Here is a 20,867-nt window from a genome sequence, read left to right on the forward strand (position 1 = left end):
GCAGGCAAGAGATTTGTCATCTTTCCCTGTCTTCAATAGTCTGTTGGGCTTTGTACTTGGCGAAATCCCCAAATCTCAGTCAAGACTTTGTTTTTGCTCCCACTTTGATGCCCTTGTTGCATCGTGGAGGGGTTCACGGTGCAGTGATTTGTCAGGACTGATGCAGTCAGAAGGCTCTCTGCTTCTCCTGAGCACCTGTCTGCAGGTGTCGCACCTGCAGTCTGGGAGCAAGGGTCCACCCTCCTATGGCAGGTGCAGGAAAGATTGGGAGCTGGGAGGTGATTATAGACAGGAAAAACACAGATGTCTTACAGGTCCCCCAAACTGACCTGCGGGAAGAGAGCAGAATAAATATTTTTTAAACCTGGTTTAGTTAGTCTCTCATCTCAAATACAGTTGTGAGACAACCAATCATAGAGGAAAAAAAAAAGACACTTTGAACTGCTCAGAAGTCTATCAAGTTCCGTGATTTCTCTTTATCTTAATCTTGGTTTAAAGAAATCTTGTCAAGATATTTTCACATCAAATGGAACAGGTTGGATATGCAAATCAGATATTAAAAACAACGAGAGCCTCTTTATTTATAGCACAGCAGTGTTTTTCAAAGTGAGGTTCCTGGGCCAGCAGTACCAGCATCCCATGGAAACCTGCCAGACAAGCAAATTTCCAGGCACTGCCCCAGACCTGCTGAATCAGAAATTCTGGGGTGGGACCCACCCCACCATTGGTTTTAATAAACCTTACAGGTGATTTTGATGCATGCTGATGTTTGAGAACTACAGCTGTAGAAGAAAAGAAAATCTGTGCCTACTCATGGAATGTCAGCATGATGTCTCGATCCGATGAAGTTGCTTCTGTGGCCACATAAACTCAAGCATCAGGAAAACCATTTTATTCTGAAAGAGTCCTCCTGAGTTGTGCTTCCCCTGGGCAACTGTGCTCCCTACCATTAACTTCTCCCTGGGTGAGTCAGTTATCTATGCTGTGTAACATATTCCCACAAGCACGGCAGCTGAAAACAACACACACCGTCTCCCGGTTTCCATGGGGCAAGACTCCTGGCACAGGTGGGCTGCTCAGCCTCATTAGGCTGAAATTAAGGGATCATGCAGGGCCATGATCTCACCTGAGGCTCAGGTTTCTTTTCCAAGCTCTCTGGTTGTTGGCAGATTTGAGTTCTTCGCAAGTATAGGGCTGAAATTTCATTTCCTTACTGGCCATCAGCCAGAAATTGCTCTCAGCTCTTAGAGGTCACGTAAGGTCCTTGTCGTGGGGCCCTCTCCAAAGAAGGAGAACCTCTCTGACCTTTTCTCCGGGCTCACCTGATTAGACCAGGCCCACCCAGGGTAATCACCTTCTTCTTCTTTTTTTCCACGCCTGCAATATTTCTTTTGCTGTAGCATGAACTTAGTCACCAGAGGGCTCACTCGTCATCTTGCCTGTCCCAGTCCCACTCAAGAGAGGGGGGCCACAGATGGCATGTGCATCAGATGATGGGAATCTTGGAAGTCATCTTAGAATTCCACCTACCACATCATGGCTACCCTGCCTGTCCTTCCGGCACTCCTAAAAGCCCTCTGGCCTTTTAGCCCTCTGCCTTGTAGACAATGCACGTTGTCTACAAGGCCAGCCTCCACTCAGCAGCACTATACACGGCAGCCCTGTGCTCCATGCCACCCTGCCCACTGGCAAGTCTCAGGGCCTCAGTCTGACCAAATCGAAACCGTCTATGTCAGAAATGTAAGAGCTAATGCTAAGTCTTCACTGGTAGTTTCATGTTTTCTTCTTTTGACTCTTAGTAAAAATAAATAAATAAAAAAGGCAGCCCAAGTTAATGCTATAGGGAAACAAGTAGGCAAACTTTTCTAACTTACAACTGTAATGTTAAACTAGTTTACTAAGTGAAATATCTTTATTTTATCACAAAAATATTTAAACTATTATTCTGTTAAAGGAAGCCATAATATTACTTGATTGTAATTTGTGCTAGAACATGTTGAATTACAGACTTGGGCATGAAGCATGTTTATATGTAGGAACTTTATGAAAAAAAAAAAAAAAAGGAAATGAGTTTTTCATGTTTCATAGCATGTTCCCTAAAGAAAATAATACAGAAATGGTAGGTAGCCAGAATTTCTTCCCTAGGTTACTTCATAAAACAGTTTGGAGATGTTGCAACGTGGTAACTAGTTGAATGTGCATGGCCAGAAAGTACTAGATCAAAGACTGATGCTCATTTAGAAGAGAAGGCCCAGTATTAAGTTCCTGGTCTCTGCCTTTGAACCTCCTTCATCATACTTTACTTGGATACAACTGAAGACAATTCCAGATGCTGTGAGCCTAAGATGACAATAGGTCACATGACCACATGACAAATTCAGGATGCCAAAGAACAGGCTAAAGTGACAGGCTAGATCTTAAATGTGTTAGGACCTCCGGCCATGTCCCAAACACCTGAGAGCTGCACAGAGCAGCAACACATGGGAAAAGGACTTCATGGTTTTGGAGATGACAGCGATGAAATGCAGAATAGCCAGCTTTTAATGAGCCATTTATGGGCCAGACACCGCATAGGCACTATCTTATTACTCCTTTCAACTGCCCCCACCATTCAAATTCTTTAAAGGCCAGAAAGATTAAACAATTTATCCAGATCACCCAAGGCAAGAGGTAGAGCTAATGCTTGTTCCAACACTATCTGACTCCAAAACCTCTACTCTTAAACTATTTTGCCCATAGTGACATAAAATTCAATGGGAGAATGAGATGACTGCCCAATGTTAGGTCGCATGTCTTAAAACAGATCGCACAAGAGGACTTGTTTATTCTGCACTGAACAGATTCCAGTATCCATTCTGGGCCCACATTGGAAGAGTGGCATGGGCCAGCTAGTGCAAGTGCAGTGCAGAGAGATCAGGAAGGGAGGGAGCCCAAGGCCATGCCAGAGGACAGATGGAGGGATGTTCAGTGTCTTTACTGGAAGTGGGATCACATTTGCCACCCATTGATTCAGGACCCAGCACGCACAGTGTATGACAATATTAAGCTGGCAGGAAATGGAAGAACTCTTTAACAACTGGAGGATCTCCAAATGGAATGGCCAGCCTGTGTCCACGAGTTCCTGGATACAGGTGCACTCAGGTAAGGAAGGCATGACTGCTTGCCAGGTGATCAATAGCAGGTGCCCCATATAGCTATTTAGGTCTGTCACAACTTGCAACACGATTAAATGTCAATATATACACACACACAGGTCAGGGAAGAGGATCTGAAATGAATGATGCTTAGTAGCCCCACTCTTGAGCAGTGCCATTTAGTCTTAAGGAGCAAGAGCATGCACGTTAGGGCTATAGACATGAGTGGCACCAGAATCTGCCCAAATTCACTTGAAGTGTGGCTCTGTGACTCAAGCAGCCAGCTCGTGGGACAGCTGAACTTTCCTTGCACATTTTCTCACTTAGGAGGAGCAGGGCTCTCCCACAGCACACTTACTCGAAGGTACACTTCCTGAGAGCTGTTGGTCACAGCCTGCTCGGCATTAGATATGGCTCAGCTGAAAGGGTGTCAGCCTCAATCCAATTCCAGACTAACCATTTCCACCTCTGAGTAGGCACAGGGGGCCGGGAGCCAAGGCTAGTTTTCCATTTGAGCTCACGAGGTAGAGGCTAAGGAAGGGGTGGGGGGTGTAGGCTAAATGTGTAAGAAAGAATTTGGCCTAGAAGTTACGAAACCATTTTTTTTTTTTTTGTAAACTCTTGACTAGAAAGCCAGGATATTTCAAGATGCTGACGACTTTTAAAGTAAGTTCTTATTAATTTTTGTTTTTTATTTGGCAAGAATATAACTGAAGCTTGTTTGAAAGGTTTGGAGGTGGGTGGATCGGTAGCTTTCCCACCCTTTTTCTCATGGGCTGAAGGGAAGGAAAAGGCTAGGTGTCCTCTTTGCTATGGCACCAGGGCATGGTTTCCAAGCTGCCTTAGCAGAACTGGGTGCAGGCTGCTAGCAGGAGTGGGAGAGTCCCCGGTCTAGCTCCAATTAATTGCTGATATGCAAGTTTCAGGTCCAAAGAGGAGCTTCCCAGTGAATATCATTTTCTCCTTTAAATAATAACACTAATAGCTACAACTTTTTGATGATAATAATAATAGCTTAGTGCCAAACAGTGGACGTACATTATCTTTTTAATTTAACTTGCACAATAACACGTTTGAGATATTTTTATTCTTATTTCACAGATGTGAAAGTGAGGCTTTGGTTACACAATGTCATAAATCACCCTAAGTCGTAGGAAAATCTTACAACTCTCAGAACCTGGAATTCTAATGGCCTTCCTAACCCACCGCTTGGATGGCTTTCAAGGGAAGTCAAATTAAGTGCCCTCCCCGCATCTAGCTATGCTGGGCAGAAGCCCGGTTGTCGGTAGTTATCAAACAGGAAGCATTCCCAGCTCCGCCCTGCAGTTTTAGGGCGGACTGCTGCTTGCTGGCGGTGCTGGGTAGACTTGAGGTCTCTTGGATGCAGAACACAGAAACCGTGTTGAAGGAGCCCCAGCTGCGGGGCCATGGCCCGGGGGAGGCGCACCGGGCTGTGACCTGTGGCCGTGAGCCGGTAGCCACATGCCTCCGTGCGCTCTGCTTGCTGCTTGGTGTCAGGGCTGAGGCCCTCCCAGATCCGGCAGGTATCGCTCGAGGAGAATAAATGGCCGTTCTTCCGTTGCCATCTTCGGAATCAACTCAGGAGTCAGGCAGACGGAAATCTAAATATCCCTTTACTAGCAGTAAGAACATGGCTTAAGGACGCAGTAGTGGGCGCGCCCATTCTTTGTTCCTTCACGTTAACAGGGACTCCCAGGAGACAGACACTTGACTCAGTTTCCGGTCAGGGTAGGCCCCGCCTCTTCCTGTGAAAGAGAGCGGAAGGGGTAGAGAGAGAGGGCCAGAGTAACTGTGCTGAGTGCCCTCCCCATGGAAATGTGCTGTAGTGAGAAATAATGGTTCCGTACTGACAATAGGCCCAGACTCAGATGGGTTAATTCGATAGTTCTCCAAAAACGAAACCCGTGCTCTCCTGATATTTTCTAACGTGAGACCCCAGGCCTTGTCTGCCCCTCTACCCATTCATGCTAAGGTGGTGCAGGGCATTTAAAAGCAGGATTACGCAATGGTCACTGGAGTTTAAACCAACACTGCCAGGCCCATGCTTACTAAGTCAGCCTACTCCAATTAAGAAAAAATAGCAACGGGATCTATAGCCTTCACCCAGTGAAGGCTGAGCACTTGTTAAGATCATTTTATCCAAGTTCAGCTGGCTGTTAAGCAACAAAGACAGGATTTGAATCAGGATCTCTCTGATTCCAAAACCATCATGACTAGACACTTCTACCTCTCAGATAAAGGCCTGACCTAACAGTAAGATTCATAGGATGGGCAAACAAGTGATTATTCATATGATGGTAGGAAGACAAGTAAGGCAGGAAGAAATTATGTAGGAGAGGAAGACAGTTGGAAGGAGGCTGAATTATAAGTTAGTGTGTGATGGCCTCTTGGGTGGGGGGAGGGGGAGGGAGTGTGACTAGCAAGAGAACACACTGTGATGATTACCTAGGGCCCACAACAAACTCACAACAGCAATGCGTAAGGGAGAACCCTGCGTCTCTCTTGGAGTGTTTGTTACACACACAAAGTTAACAAGGGATGCAAAATCAAGCCAAATGAATTTAGGCTACAGAATATTCAGTTTCAGTTCAGCGAATGCTAATGTTTTGAGGTCAAGTATTCTTGGAAATTGTATCATACCATAGTTGTTTTGGGAAACCCCTCTTGGTATGCTTTGACTGTCTTTCTATATATTTATACAGCTGTGAATCCACCAGCATTTTTCCTCTTCTCTGTCCAGTTCTTCAACCCAGTTCCTACTTTTCATCCCATTGTGTATCAGACTCTATAGGGGTAGTTTTGGAAAGAATGTTGCTGTAATTATTAGAATTCAAGATAAATCAGTAGGGAGCAAGAATGCTCACATTTATTTAACAAGCATATATTACATGTCTTTGATATCATTGCACTGTGAGAGGTACAGAAAGATGTTAGGGAGTTCTTGCCCTTGAAGAGATTATAATCTAGAAAGAACAAAAAGTTATGCATAAAAATCTCAAGTGCAAGATAAGACAATGTGTGAACTGCATATGAATGTGAAGAGGAGGGAGAGGTCACTCTAGTAGGCTAGCCATGGAAGGCTTCCTGAAGGAGGTGGTATTTCAGAAGGGGGAGGATTTTGATGGATAGAACATATTCTAGGCAGGGAAATTTTCTTTTCTTGACCAAAGCCATGGGGGAGAGAAAACAATCTTCCGGAGAGAAACATACCAGTCCTGGAGAAAACAAAACAAAACCAACCAAACAATCTGTGATTTACAAAATCATGTAAGGTTAAGTAGGATGTTTGTTTTTGTATTTAATGAACCAAACAATAATGAGAGGTAGGACTTGGGGCATCTTGCTGCATGCATAGACCATGCCTAAAGAGGAATGGCACTTCTGGGTCTGACCTGCCATAGTCTGTGATATGAAGAAGGGTTGGGACACTGGAGAATAAAAAGTTGACTATACACATTATAAAATACAAGCCATTCAAATGGCAGGCAGTTTTGGAATATATCTCAAAGACTTTTTTTCAAGTAGCCCCTATCTATTCCTTAGACAGAGGTTATATTAAGCAATGACTAAAAAATATGAAAATATTGGGAGCTGATCTGAAGATTTTAGGGTGAGGAAATTGAAAGGATATTTGGGGATGTCTCACATTGCTATGAGTTATAATAGAAAGGTGATAATAACAATATGCCTTTGTCGTGTGCTTAATAGTTCACAAAGGGCTTACCCATGTGCTGTCTCAGTTGATCATAGCAACAAATCTTGGTGTTAGAAATTTGTTTACTCATTCATTCAGAACAAAGATCTGGCCTACGATAGCAGGTATGGAATCAGGTCCAAGGGATACAAAAGTAAATGGTACACCAACCCTGACTTCAGAGACTTCAGAGTCTTATGGAATTCATTTCTCCATTTGAAGATGAGAAGTAGAGACTTCAAGAAGGTAATATACTTTTTAAAGCATGTAGCTAGTAAGCAGAAGAGCTCAAAATTGAACCCAGGCTTTTGATGCTAGCCAGGTACACTTTCAACCACACAATGCTGCCTCCTCTGTGGTGCTATAAGAACTTGATACAGAAACGCCAGGAAGCCAGACAGCTGGTTTGTATATTTACACAGATGCTGACCTTTCTGTGCAATGAGGCATGCCTATCCTATTGTATTATTACCTGAGCTGAAGTCTCAGCATCTCATTCCTCCACTGTCAAGTGCAGGATGGAATAGTTTGAATTGAACTTCTAAAAGTTCTTAAGGGGAAAATTATTGATGAAAATATGTTAAAAGAAATAATATGAAGAGTAGCAAAATGGGAGAGAGGCTGAGAGAAGTTACTGCAAGAACAGGAAAAGATTAGAGTCTCTAGGATACACGAGCAATGGGGACCTAGAGCATCATGAATGTGCAGGCCTTCAGGTGTGTGGCTGAGTGATGGCCCCAAGGAGCTGGAGCCTTGGCCCTCGTGATTCTAGCCCCATGAGAGACCCTGTACCTTTGCTTGATGCTGAACCAACAACCTGTAGAGTTTGAGGCCGAGTGTGCACTGACGACCAGAAGAGTCTTCCTTCCAGGATCTAAAAATGGAGAGGAGCCCACAGTCATGATGAGATTAAAAGATTCAAGGTTCTCACTGATTCTTCTTGGTGGAGTCAATTTCATTTTGATTGTATAACAAAAGTAATGTAATTTATTACACTAGATTCATACCTACTTATTAATACATCAGCTCAGTGATTGCTAAAACAAGTAGAAAAATAAAACATGAAATGGAAGAAAATTAACAAACATGACCTAATGGAACTAGAGCCCTGCCCACAACAACTGAAAAATACAAATTCTTACACACGTGGATCCTTTATAAAAATTTACCATAAGTAGGTGTATAATGAAAATCTCAATACATTTAAATTATTAATCACATGATACCTTCTTAGGCCAAAAGCAATTATGTTAAATGTCAATAAAAAGTTAAGCAAAAAAAATTTACTTAGAACACATACTAGCTCTTCAATAAAGAAATCATAATGGAAGTTAGAAAATATTTATGATTTAATATAATAAAAATACATATAAAAATTTATGGCATGTAGCTAAAGCAGCAAATAGAAAGAAATTTACAGTCTGAAATGCTTATACTGAAATGAAAAAGAATGAAAATTAGTGAACTAAACATCCACTTTAAAAAGTTGGCAAAAAAAACCCAGCAAAACAAAAAAATAGGAAGTGGAACATTATAAATATAAGAGCAGAAGTTAATGAATTGAAAAACAAACTTGAAATATAGAGAATTAACAGTGATAAAACTTGAATTTTTAAAAGATTAATAAAATCGACAAATCTCTAGTGTGATTGGTTTTAAAAAGAGGCAAGCAAATAAAATTAAGAATGAAAAAAGATAAAACTATGGTTACTAGACACTTTTGAAAGATCAGAGGATATTGTGAACCAATTTGTGCCTATATATTGGAAAAGTAGATTAAATGGATATATTTGTGTAAAAAACAAAACACATCAAATTGACACAAGAAAAAATAGAAAACCTGAACCATCTTACAACCATTAAAGAAATTGAATTAGTAGCCAAACTCTTTCCACAAAGAAGCTAAAGTCAGACAGCTCCATCAGTGAGAGGTCAATCAAATATTCAAGGTCCAAAATTTCTTAAAATATTGTCACCAATATAAAAAGAAGTAATGCTCTCAATACAATGTGCAAGCCTAACATAACCTTTACACCAAAAAGCAACAAAGACAGTATAAAAAGGCCTATTATTCTTATGAATGCAAGATGCAAAAATTATTAGTAAAGAGAATTTATCCATGAATAAAAAAGCAATTATATCATGACCAAGTTGAGTTTACTAAAATCATGCAAATTTGGGTTAATATTGGAAAATCAATTAGTGTAATCCGTACATGAGAAGAACATTGTAGGAGAAAATTATGATCATCTGCATAGATAAAGAAAATGCAACCAAACATCTATATGTTATTAATGACTAGCAAACTAAGACTAGAATGAGACTTCTTTAACCTGATAATGATATCTATAGAAAACATACAGCAAATGTTGCACTTAAAAATTTAAAATCAAAAGCATTTTCTTTGATGTCAAGAACAAGACAAAGATATATACTATTTATTATCATTTCTATTCAACATACTTTTGGAGGCTCACCAGAACAAGAAAAAAAAAGGAAATAAAAATGATAAGTATAGGAAGAAAAATAAGTATTTTATTATTCATAGAAAACAATTATACATATAGAAAATCCAAATTAATCATTAGGTTATTTTTTTCATTCATAAGAGTTTTAGCAAAATTATTGGAATCAAAATTCAAAGGCATTTCTACATACTAACACATACATTGAGAAAATTAAATTTAAAACATATCATTTATAATAACATGAAAATGTAATACCTAAGAATATATCTACTAAGGATGTGTAAGAGCTTTATGGGAAAATAATAACACTTCATTGAAAGACATTAAAGATAATCTAAATAAATGAAGTAATACATCATATTCATGGATTTAATAATTTAGTATGATAAAAAGTCTATTTGTAAAATGATCTAGAAATTCACTGCAGTTCCTGTCAAAAAATCCCAGCAGTTTTTTTACAAGTTTGACAAGCTGATTCTAAAATTTATACAGAGGGCCAGATTAGCCAGATGATTCTTGAAGAGCATACAGCATATAGGTTGTGGTTTTAAGTCCCTCCCAGGTGCTAAATCTTGTTATAAAGTTACAGTAATGAAGAATAACAATGTGGATGGCTCAAAAAGAGACAGACCAATGGAGTAGAAGAGAGAGTCCATAAACAAATCTAGCATATGTGTACACCAGATATTATCAGAAGCAGAACTGAAGAACAGTGCAGAAAGAATGGGCTTTTAATAAATGGAGCTTAACAACTAGAAACCTATATTGTGAAAAATTAATAGGACCCCTACATAATATCACTCATTAAAATCAATTGCACATGGGTGGTTAAGGACTTATAGGTAAAATGCAAACTTATAAACTTTTCCAAGACACTACAAGGAAATATCTTCATGACCTTGAGGTGCAAAAGGATCTTATAAAACAAGACATAAAAACTACAAACTATAAAATAAATGTCAATAAGAATTATTACACTAAATTAAGTTTTTTTTGCTAAAAGGTATAAAAAGAGTGAAAAGATAAACTATACGCTGAAAGAAAATATTTGTGACTCATATAATCTGTCCAGATATTACAAATCAATAAGAAAAAGAAAACAGTAGAAAATATGCAAAAGAATTGAATAGCTCACCTTTCAAGAGTGGAAACTTGATGAACAATGAATTAGGAACAATGCTTAAGCTCATGGTAATCAAGGGATGTAAATTAAAACCAAAATGATGACCATTTTACACCCACCAAATTGGCAAACATTAGAACGACCAACCAGGAGAAAGGATGGTAAAGACATAAAACAAAGAGAACACTCATGTCAGGGGTTCACGACATCCCCAGTAAAGATAGGGTCCCCGGGCAGAATGTGTTGCAAGAGATGAAAGAAACACAGACACAGACACAGAAATAATATTTAAGAGAGCGGGGACCACCAGCACTCTGGTGCCAAGGTGGCGGTGACTAAAACCCAGACCTTTCTTTTTATTCTCTTTGCCATACTGCAAAATACAATGCTCTCACGTGAAAAAAATCGCAGGATATAATGATCAAAGGTCTCAGGGCTCCGCCCAAAATAACAAGGTGTCCTAGCTAATTTCCTTCTCCTTTCTAGAAGTGAAAAACACATAATTCTTCAGTGGGTACAACCTGTCCCAAGGTAAAGTAACTAATTTTATCCCAAGCTCAAGCTATGATGTACATGGATATCAATCTTTAACTTCAGTAGCTGCGACCCATTTGATCAAGGAACAAGGAAACTACATGCTTCCCACTGGGAGACTGGTTTCACATTAAACGGAGGCATTGTTGAGAGAAAGGGAGAGAAGGAGCTTGGCCTAGGGTTCAAACACCATGGAAGCCTCGAGACCCCTCTCCCGGGCTGACATATTGCAATCTGCCTCTACAGCCATGAGGAGTTTGCATGTCAGGCCACCCGCGGCTTTTCAGGCATGAGACCCCTTAGGCTCTGAGGTTGGAGCATGCTTTGCTGTGCTCCCAGATGGCTGATATATGACCCTCAACTAGGCAGTTGACATCTGCCCTATTTCAGGCTCCTGCTCAGGCAATTCCTTCACCTCCTCTCCTCCCACTGCCTCATGCATAGCACCCCTAAGTCCCAGGGGTCTTCCTCCCATCATGCTCAGGCACTGTTGGTGGGGGTGCAGACTGGTGCAGTCTCTTTGGAAAACAGTTTGTCACTCATTGACATTCATTGTCGAACAGATTAAGTGCATACCCACAATCTTTTTTTTAGGGCTACTCCATAGGAAATTAGTAAACTCTTCCAGAAGTCCACAAAGATCTGTGTATCAGAAAGCTTCTGCAAGCTTGTTTGTCATAATAAAAACTGAGAAAAAAAAATCAAGAATCCATCAACTTTAGATTGGATTAGCCAGTTTGGGTTTATCCACATAATAGAGTATATAAAGCAATTAATGAAGCTCACTAACTTACTGTGGGGCCAAAGAAGCAAGTAGCAGGAAAACATATGTTAATACAATATACTTTGGCTGGGCGTGGTGGCTCACATCTGTAATCCTAGCATTCTGGGAGGCTGAGGCGGGTGGATTGCTCAAGGTCAAGAGTTCGAAACCAGCCTGAGCAAGAGACCCCGTCTCTACTAAAAATAGAAAGAAATTAATTGACCAACTAAAAATATATATACAAAAAATAAGCCGGGCATGGTGGTGCATGCCTGTAGTCCCAGCTACTCGGGAGACTGAGGCAGTAGGATCACTTGAGCCCAGGAGATTGAGGTTGCTGTGAGCTAGGCTGATGCCATGGCACTCACTCTATACTGGGCAACAAAGTGTGACTCTGTCTCAAAAAAAAAAAAAAATGCAATATACTTTGACTTGGTATGAAAGCAAATTATGTAACCAAAACCTGTGTATCCTGGTAAAATTCTGAAATAAAAAAAAATACAATATGGTTTCATTTATTTATGTTTCAAAATCAGGCAAAGACAATGTATTGTTTAGGAGTCATGTAATGGTGTTGAAAAATATGAAGAAAGGCAAAGGAACGATTATTCCAAAGTCAAAGTAGGGATTACCTCTCAGCAGGAAGAAAAGGGGTGGTGTCAAGAACGGACATTCAGAACTTTTAAAGACCTGGCACTGTTCTATTTCCCCTTATGGTGTTGTTTTCTTTATCTGTTTTATAAAGAGATAGATTCATTTTAAACACTCTTCTGTATGTTTGATGTACCTTCCAGGTCACGTGTTTTTGAAATGATACGGAAGGAAGAGAACGAATACAGGCTTGGCCCCAGTTTTGCTCCCAGCAGGAGTGTGCCCTGCAGGGTGATGGTTAGCACCGTGGTGACATGTGCTGCTCTCTGCTTGCTCCCTGCAGAGGATGCTGCGCTTCCTCTTGGGAGGTGGCTGAGAGTGCGCTTTCCGTGCCGTGGGTTTCGGTATTCCCCAGAAGGTTTTGCTCCCCCGCCAAATGCCCTCTGTTGGTTAGTGACGGTTGATGAACGTCTGTGCGGAATTCTCCCTCTCTCTATTATGATTCCTCTATGATTTCCCTCCCTTCAAGAGATGGAGCTGAATTCCCAGCATTTCAGTAAAGGCTGGACCCAACAGCACGCTCCCAATAAATAGAACATGGAAGATGTGATGGTGCATGACTTCTGACACTAGGTCACACAAAGCAATGTGGCCTCCTCCTTGGATCATTTGCTCTGGGGGAGGCAACTGCCATGTCAAGAAAGCACGCAATCGGGTCCCATCTGCTGTGTTATACAAAGTGCATGTGCAAGGCTTGGACTTTAAGCCCTGGTTCACCAGGGGAGGGACGGGCGCTCCCCAACCAGGAACCTGAGCTGCTGGAATTGGGCTGGAGGCAAGTCCAGCCCTGTCTTCCTGCTGTTGGATCCCAACTCCTAGCCTTGCCAGGAGAGGCACGTTAGAACCCCTCTAAGGGCTGGGGTCCCTCTCCTGCAGTCAGATGCCAGGCCCCGTGAGCCCTCTGGGTACTGCCACAGAGCCATGTGCACGACAGGTGACCCACTGCCCACTTCTGCTCCTGCCTGCTCGAGTTTGCTTTCTCTGCGTCTATGGAGAAGGTCGTATGGTCTTTGTTTTTACTTCTGTTTATACGGTGAATGACATTTATTGCTTTGTATATGTTAAACCATCCTTGCTTCCTTAGAGTGAAACCTGCTTGGTCCTGGTGAATTATCTTTTCGATCTGCTGCTAAATTCGGTTTGATGGCATTTTATTGAGGATTTTTACATCTATGTTCATAAAGGATACTGGTCTGTAGTCTTCCTTTTTTGTTGTGTCCTATCCTTGCTTTGGTTTCAAGGTGATGCTGGCTTTACTGGCTTCATAGAATAGGTTAGGAAGGATTTTCTCCTTCTCAATGTTATGGAATAAGTACCAGTTTTTCTTTTTTTCTTTGTAGGTCTGGTAGAATTAGGCTGTGAATTGGTCTGATCCAAGGCTTTTTTTTTTTCTCTCTTTTAATAGGAGTTTTTAGATTACTGCTTCTGTCTCCATATTTGTTACTGATCTGTTCAGGATTTCTATTTCTTCCTGATTTAGAGTTGGGAGGTTGTGTGTTTCCAGGAATTCATCCATTCCCTCTATGTTTTCTAGTTTGTGTGTGTAGAGGTTTGTGTAGTATTCATGGATGATATGTTGTAGTCTTGTGGTGTCAGTTGTAATGTCTTATGTTTCATTTCTGATTGAGCTTGTGTCCTTCCTCTTCTGTTTCTATTTCTAATCTATCTCGTGTTCTATCGATTTTTGTTTATCTTTCCAAACAACCCACTTTTTGTTTTGTTGATCCTTTGTAATTTTTTTTTGTTTGTTTACTTTGGGGTCCACAAAAGCCAGACCACAAAGCGTGACTCCAGAGAGGTGCTGTCAAGCAGAGCACAGTGACTTCGGATATGCATGACAAGAGTGTGGGACTCCTGGACAGAGAAGGGCCATGGTGCTGGTACAAGCCCAGGTGTGCTGGCGAATCCTTCTTCTGCCCCCCTCCTGAAAGTGCCATGCTCTCTCTCTGTCCTCGTCTTTACATGCACGTTCCTGCTCCCTGACACGCCCCTGTGCCCACCGCCACCTGCTGAGTGCTCACTCATCCTTCCAGAGCTCCATCCTGCACATGATGGAATTTTCCAGGTCCTGTCCTCAGAACTCCTCCCTCTCCACACCCACTGCATGGTTGGCCCCATGCAGCCTCATGACTTTATGTACCATCTGTACGCGTGGAGGTTGTAAATGTGAGTAGATGACTCCCCAGTTGTACCTACAGTTGATCTTCCAGGAACTCCAGCCTCCGCTTGGATGTCTAATGAGCGTGTCACACTTAGCATGTCTGCAAACAAAATCCAGCTCTCTCTGGTGCCGTGCATCAAATTCAAATCTGGTCTTCTAGTGTTCTGAAGACGTACAAAGTCAGCTCGCTTCACAGACCTCCAGCAATCGCTCTGCTGTCTGATGCCGCAATCACCCTGCATCCATCGGCTTTGCCGCGTTGACAAGCATCCTCCACCTCCCAGGGGCTTATGACAGCAAACATCTACGTCTCACTCGTGCTTCACAGCAGCGGCTGTCTCAGCTGCGTGGCTCTGCTCTGTGTGTCCCAATTCTAGGACCTGGGCTGAGGGACAGCCCCTGTTTGAAATGTGTGTTCTTGTAGAAGAGGGAAAAAAGCAAGAGCCAACCAGGCAATGGCCTTTAAAACTTCTGCTCAGATGTGGCTCTTGTGGCTCATGTCATTTGAGCCAAAGCAAGTCATATGGTCAAGTGCCCAGGAGGGAGGAGTATACTCTCTCCTCGGGAGAGGCAGGCAAGGCCCATGGCACAGCCAGAGGATGCAAAGTCCTGGGACAGTAAAGAACAACAGCACAGTCTATCGTCGCTCCTTACTCGTCTCCCTCTGCCTACTGTCTCCTCCCCTCCTCAGTTCCATCAACACAGCTGCTAGAATGATCCTTTAAAAATCTTCATCCATTCATACTCCTCTTCTGCTCAAATCCTCCAATGGTGCCTGGTCCACTCAGAGTAAAAGTAAGAGCTGAAATCTTCATAGTGGCCAACGACGTCCTACAGAATCTGCCTCCCAGCCTCTCATGGCTTCTGTGACACCATCACCTGCTATTTCCCACCTTACCCATTCCACCTGGGGACTCTGACCACCTTGTGAGTACTCCAAACCCATTTCTACCCCAGGACCTTTGCACTTGCCGTTCTCTCTGCCTGGACAAGTTAAGACTCACCTGCTCATTTCCTTCGGGGCCCTGCTCACATAGTGCCACCCTCAGGTCCACCTGCTCAGAGTGGCAACCCCACTTGAGAGAACCTGCTTCATTGTTTTCTCCACTGAGCAAATCCACCATTAACTCTACTGCACGCGAGCCGTCTGGCTCCCCCACCAGGGGAGCTCACCTGCCGTGCCAGGCCAGGGACTCGGTCCTGTTTACGGCAGGGCTCTCAGCACAGCCGCCCCTCGCTCTTCACTGTCCTGTCCCCACGTGATTGTGGTCTCCCCAGGTCCTCGCTGATTTCCAGCAGCCCCTTCTCCTCTTGAGTCACTGTCTGAATTGTCACCTGCAGCTGATCCCCACCGGCTGTTGACAGTGGCAGAAGGAAGCTGTGGCTGGCGCTGGAGGCTTCTGCTAGGAAAGCGAGGAGGAGAGCAGCTGGGACCTTGTCGTGGCTCGGCTAGCGAGGGTTCTCCAGGCCAGAGGCCTCCGCGAGCCAGAAGCAGCAGCTGGCCCCGCACCCCAGGACTGGGACCGTCACCGCCCCTGGCAACGGAGCACAGAGGAGCCCCGCGAGAGGGCGAGGGGCGCCGGGCTCTGCTGCACCCTGGCCATGTCTGCCCCTCTGCCAGCACCAGGTGCCGTCCGTCCCCGACAGGGCCGCAGCGCAGGCACAGGGCGGGGGGCTTGACATGTGCCCCCAGCCTTGCTTTATTCTTTTTTCTTAATTCTTACCTTAATTTTAACTTTTGCATGAGTAGCATGTTCTCATAATTCAAAAACTTGAAAATATAAAATAATATACGATGGGAAGCTTTACTCCCACCCTGTCCCCATCTTCCCAGTTACCCCCGATAATGACTATTATTCCATTCTCTGTGTGTCTTTTTAGGGTTTTTTAAAACGTACATCTGAGAAAACATGAATGTCAACTCCTGCCTTCCTTCACAGCTCATGGAAAATATGGGCTCTCGCCTGTCCCACTTACTGAGGCCTTGGAGACTTGTCGCATCGTTCACGGAAAGCGTCCCCACCCATTTCTCAGAGCCGCGTGGCATTCGGTCGCAGGGGGCTGCCATGTTTCATCTGACTTGCCCCCGCTGAGGGGGTCGGGCCGTTTCCCACCTCCTGCGCGCACACATGAGACTGCGGTGAGCACATGTGGACACGTGGAGGCGAGGGGACACTCGCGTCTAACTGCCCAGCAAACACGCGTCGCCGACTCGCAGGGTCTCCACCACAGACGTGTGAGGCACGCGCTGTCAGAATCTTCACTTTGCAGGTGAGAATGCTGGGGGCTCAGAGAGGTTACGTAGCCGGCCCGGGGCCACACAGCGCAGACGTGCGAGACTGACACCCAGGCCTGCAAGGTGAGGTTCTCACCTGGTCTCCTTCCCTGCCGTGTGGGGACTCGCAGACCTTAGGCACTTTATAGGTGCTACTTGGCTGTTTTTGTCTTCACTTCTAAATCCGTTTTTCTCCCTGGCCTCCTGCAACTTCCTCCACATCAGCTGCCCCAGGTAAAGCACATGCGGAGCGGAGTGTCCCCAGGGCGTCCTCGTCCCTCCCCGGGGAGGAGGCAGCGAGCGCCACCCGGCTGCCCTGTCGGCCCCATGTTTCGGGATGGTGCCGGCGGGGTGTGTGGCCCGTCCCTGGGGCCATCGCTCTGATGAGGCAACGGCATCTCTGTTCAGGATTATGGGGGGCAGTTACCAAAATTAAACGCTAACCACGGGCTTGCGGGGCTGCTTTGCCGCCTCTGTGGACTGGGGGAGGCTGGTGTTCGTAAGAGGAGACTTTCCCGCTTATCGAAGTGCCAGAAGGGCAAACCCTCAAGTTTACAGGCAGCGTCTGCGGACCTGGTTCTCCTCTGCAGCGGGGCTGCGAACACACATGTGCTTCTCTCTTGACTGCAGCTTTAGCCGGTAAATCAGAACTCTCTGGGAGAAATGCCTGAGTTACCAAAGCCTTAATGGTCAATATATGTCTCTATTTCTGTGGGTAATTCTTGCTTAGTATTCTTGCAATGGCAGGCCGGCTACCTTCTCGTGGCTCCTTTTAATGTCCCCATCTCTGTTCCTGGGGACATACTGACACCACTTCTGGCAGTATTGCACTGTTTCTTCAGAATGCATTTGTACCTTCTGCCTCTTGTCGTTGGCTTTTATTATAGAACAGCATACCAGAAAAAGTGCAAAAAAAGGAAAAAACCTATTACATGCCTTGGGACTATCTTTTCCTGGCAGGCAGGGTCAGGGAATGTAAACCCTCATGCCACATGCCAGAAGAATCTAGAAGGTTCTATTGTTCATGCTCCCAGGACTGCTCAGAGCTGCAGCCTTATTGAAGTTGGCAGCAGAGGAGAACTTTTATTTTTTTCTTTTAAACCAGGGGCAGGGCCTCAATAAGGCAGCTTTGGCCACAGGGGTCAACAGGTTTAATATTTCCATAGCAAGATTTGGGCAGCTGGGATGCTGCGGGCAGACAGACAGATTCCCCCGGACACCCAGGGGCCTGGCGGGACCTGGACAGAGGCCTTGGGACCAAACCTGTGGACACGCCCTTCTCTTGGTGAACATCCTGTATGTGTGTGTGTGTCTGTCTCTGTGCACCTGTGTCTGTGTGTCGCCGTGTATGGATAGCTGTGTGTGTCCCAGAATCCACGTGACTGTGTATGTGTGCGTGTGCACGTGCACACGTGTGCCCCACTGTCGCGTGTTTACTGGGCTGTGATCTCAGAGCTTAACTCCTTCGAAACGCTCTGGAGTTGTGCCCTGTCTTTCCCCGAGACGGTGCCCTCAAGAAGAGCCGACGCTAGAGGCATTTCTAAAAGCCACCCGTGGCCACCAAGCCTGAAGAGCCCAGGCCTGAGCGGAGTTCTGGGTGTAGGCGGGCAAGACCAGGTGCATGTGCCCACCAGGTGGCGCCAGAGCCCCACGCACCTGCCCCTGCCGCCCGGGAGACGCCCGAGTCCTTGCCTTCTTTGCTGATTTGCTTGTAAGACGTCACTTGTCACTCTAGAGTAGTTTAGAGACCAGTCGTCACAGCATATCCCAGAGCTCCCTGAGGACGGCAGCCTCGTTTTCTGGGCATTTAAACCGAGCCCTGCTAGAGTCCTGGGCGGAGGGGCCTTAGCCCCTGGGGCCCCGTTCATTGGCTCAGATGCTCAAGTATAAATAGAATCGTGACCACCGTGGTGAGATACATTCTAGAGTTTCTTAAAAGCATTTGATAGCATTATTCCTGCTGCCCACAAGTTGGGGACCCTACTGTTCAAGAGTCTGAGGTCTTAGGTCTTTCATTTGTGTTAAGTGCTTTGGGAGTTTTAAGTGGGTGGCCAGTCACAGAAATCCACTTGTAGCTGTTGGGACATGGTAGGGGGACTGGGTAATGGGTTTCGGGGCCTCCCGCTGCTGGCAGAGCCTGTGTCCCGGCCAGCCCAGGCCCGAGGAGGAAGGGGCTGCAGAGTCGCCCCTGCAGGCCTCCTGCTTCAGGAGCTCCTGTGGCTCCGGGGTCCTGACAGGCCACACAGGCCCTGTCCTGCCTGCCCTGCTCCAGCCCTTGCCTGGCCCTGTGCCCACCAAGGGCCAGCACGAGCCGCTCCAGCCCCCGGGCTCTGTGCTCGGGACAAAGACGTGTCCCTCTTTTGGCCTCTCTGCCAGGACAGCCCAGGCGCCGTCACCCTGACTCTTTGAGGACCCCTGGGGCTCCCTGTCCCACCACTGCTGTCATTATTCCAGGCCCACGTCTCAGGGCCAGCTCCGCAGACACTCTCGCCGTGGGGCCTCCCGTGACCTCCTTCAGCCAGGAAAGAAAAGCCCCTCTCTATCCCCCGCCTCCTCCCTCGAACTCCTCAGCAGGATTCAGATGCCCCGGTGCCTCTCCCCCTGCCGGTCTGCACGGTCCCGCCAGGGCCTGGACTTCCCTCTGGTCCCCAAGGTCCCTGTGACAAGCCTTGCTCTTAACAAGGATACAACAAATATCTATAAAATGAATTGATGTCCGAACTTGGTTTCCCTGTAGAGACCCTGCCTCTCTCCCTCTCTTCCTTCTTTGTCTCTCTCTGCCTTGGTCTCTCTGTCTCTATGTTGCTGTCTCTTTCTCTATTTTGTGTCTCTCTGTCTCTGTGTCTCTTTTTCTGTCTCTATCTCTATCTCTCTTTGTCTCTGTGTCTAAATCTATCTCTCTCTGTCTCTGTATCTCTCTCTGTTTCTGTCTCTCTCGGTCACTCTCTGTATTTCTTCCTCTCTGTGTGTCTCTCTTAGTCTCTGTCTCTCTCTTTGTCTCTCTGTCTCCTTGTTTCTGTCTTTTCCTGTCACTTTCTCTTTCCCTCTGTCTCTGTCCCTCTTTGTCTCTGTCTCTCTCTGTCTATGTCTCTGTCTCTCTGTCCCTCTCTGTCATTTGCTCTCTCTTTCTCTCTGTTTCTGTCTCTCTATCTCTGTCTATCTCTGTCTCTGCCCCTGTCTGTCTGTCACTTTCTCTCTGTCTCCTTGTCTCTGTCTCTCTTTCCATCCATCTTTATCTAATGTTGGCAAAAAAGGAGACTTTATCTTAACTCAGGGCCGGGCCTTAAGGAGGTAGCTCTGCCCATCAAGGATGATCAGCTTTACTGTTCCCCCTACTCTGCCCTTGATTTTAGCCACAAGATGGGGAAGTGATTCCCCCGCCCTGGGCTACAGCAGGTGCAGCAGTGGGCCGGCTTCTGCCCTGGCCCCGGGCGGGGCCTAGAAAGAGACCTTGGGATTAAATGCGTGGGTGCACACTTCTCTTCTGAGTGTGTGTCTGTGTACATGTGTGTAGCGTTTGTATGTCCGTGTGTGCGTGTCCCTGCGTGTATGCCTATGTGTGTCTGGGTTTTGTGGGCTGCAGTCTCAGAGCTCTAATCCCCTCAAAATATCCTCTCATTTCCCATTGATGGGGAGAAGTTTGCAGTTGGTCCCCCACTTACCTGAGAATGACCCCAAAGAAGAGCCACTGTGAGAAGCTTTGGGTCAGTAGATCTTCTGATTGTCCTTGGGGCATGGGGGCATCACAGCCTTTGGAATGTGGACCCCCCATGCAGAGGCTCCAGCCGTGCATCCCAGGACTCAGGCTTGGTCCCTCCTGGGTGCCTTAGACCCCCCAAGTGCGGGGCTGTGTCGTTCTCCTGAGTCACGGGGGAGTGGCATTAGGAACCAGGGAGAGCAGCACGGCCGGGGCTATAGGGTGAAGGCGGCTGTCATGTTCCCAGATAAAGACAGAGATGTGTTCTCCTTCGTTGATCCGAAGTAAGAGCACACGGATGTGATTCCCCTTTGCCACACGCTTGCCAGTCCTTCACGAAGGGGGT

Source organism: Microcebus murinus, chromosome 1 (genome assembly GCF_040939455.1).
Source record: "Microcebus murinus isolate Inina chromosome 1, M.murinus_Inina_mat1.0, whole genome shotgun sequence".
Taxonomy (NCBI): Eukaryota; Metazoa; Chordata; class Mammalia; order Primates; family Cheirogaleidae; genus Microcebus; species Microcebus murinus.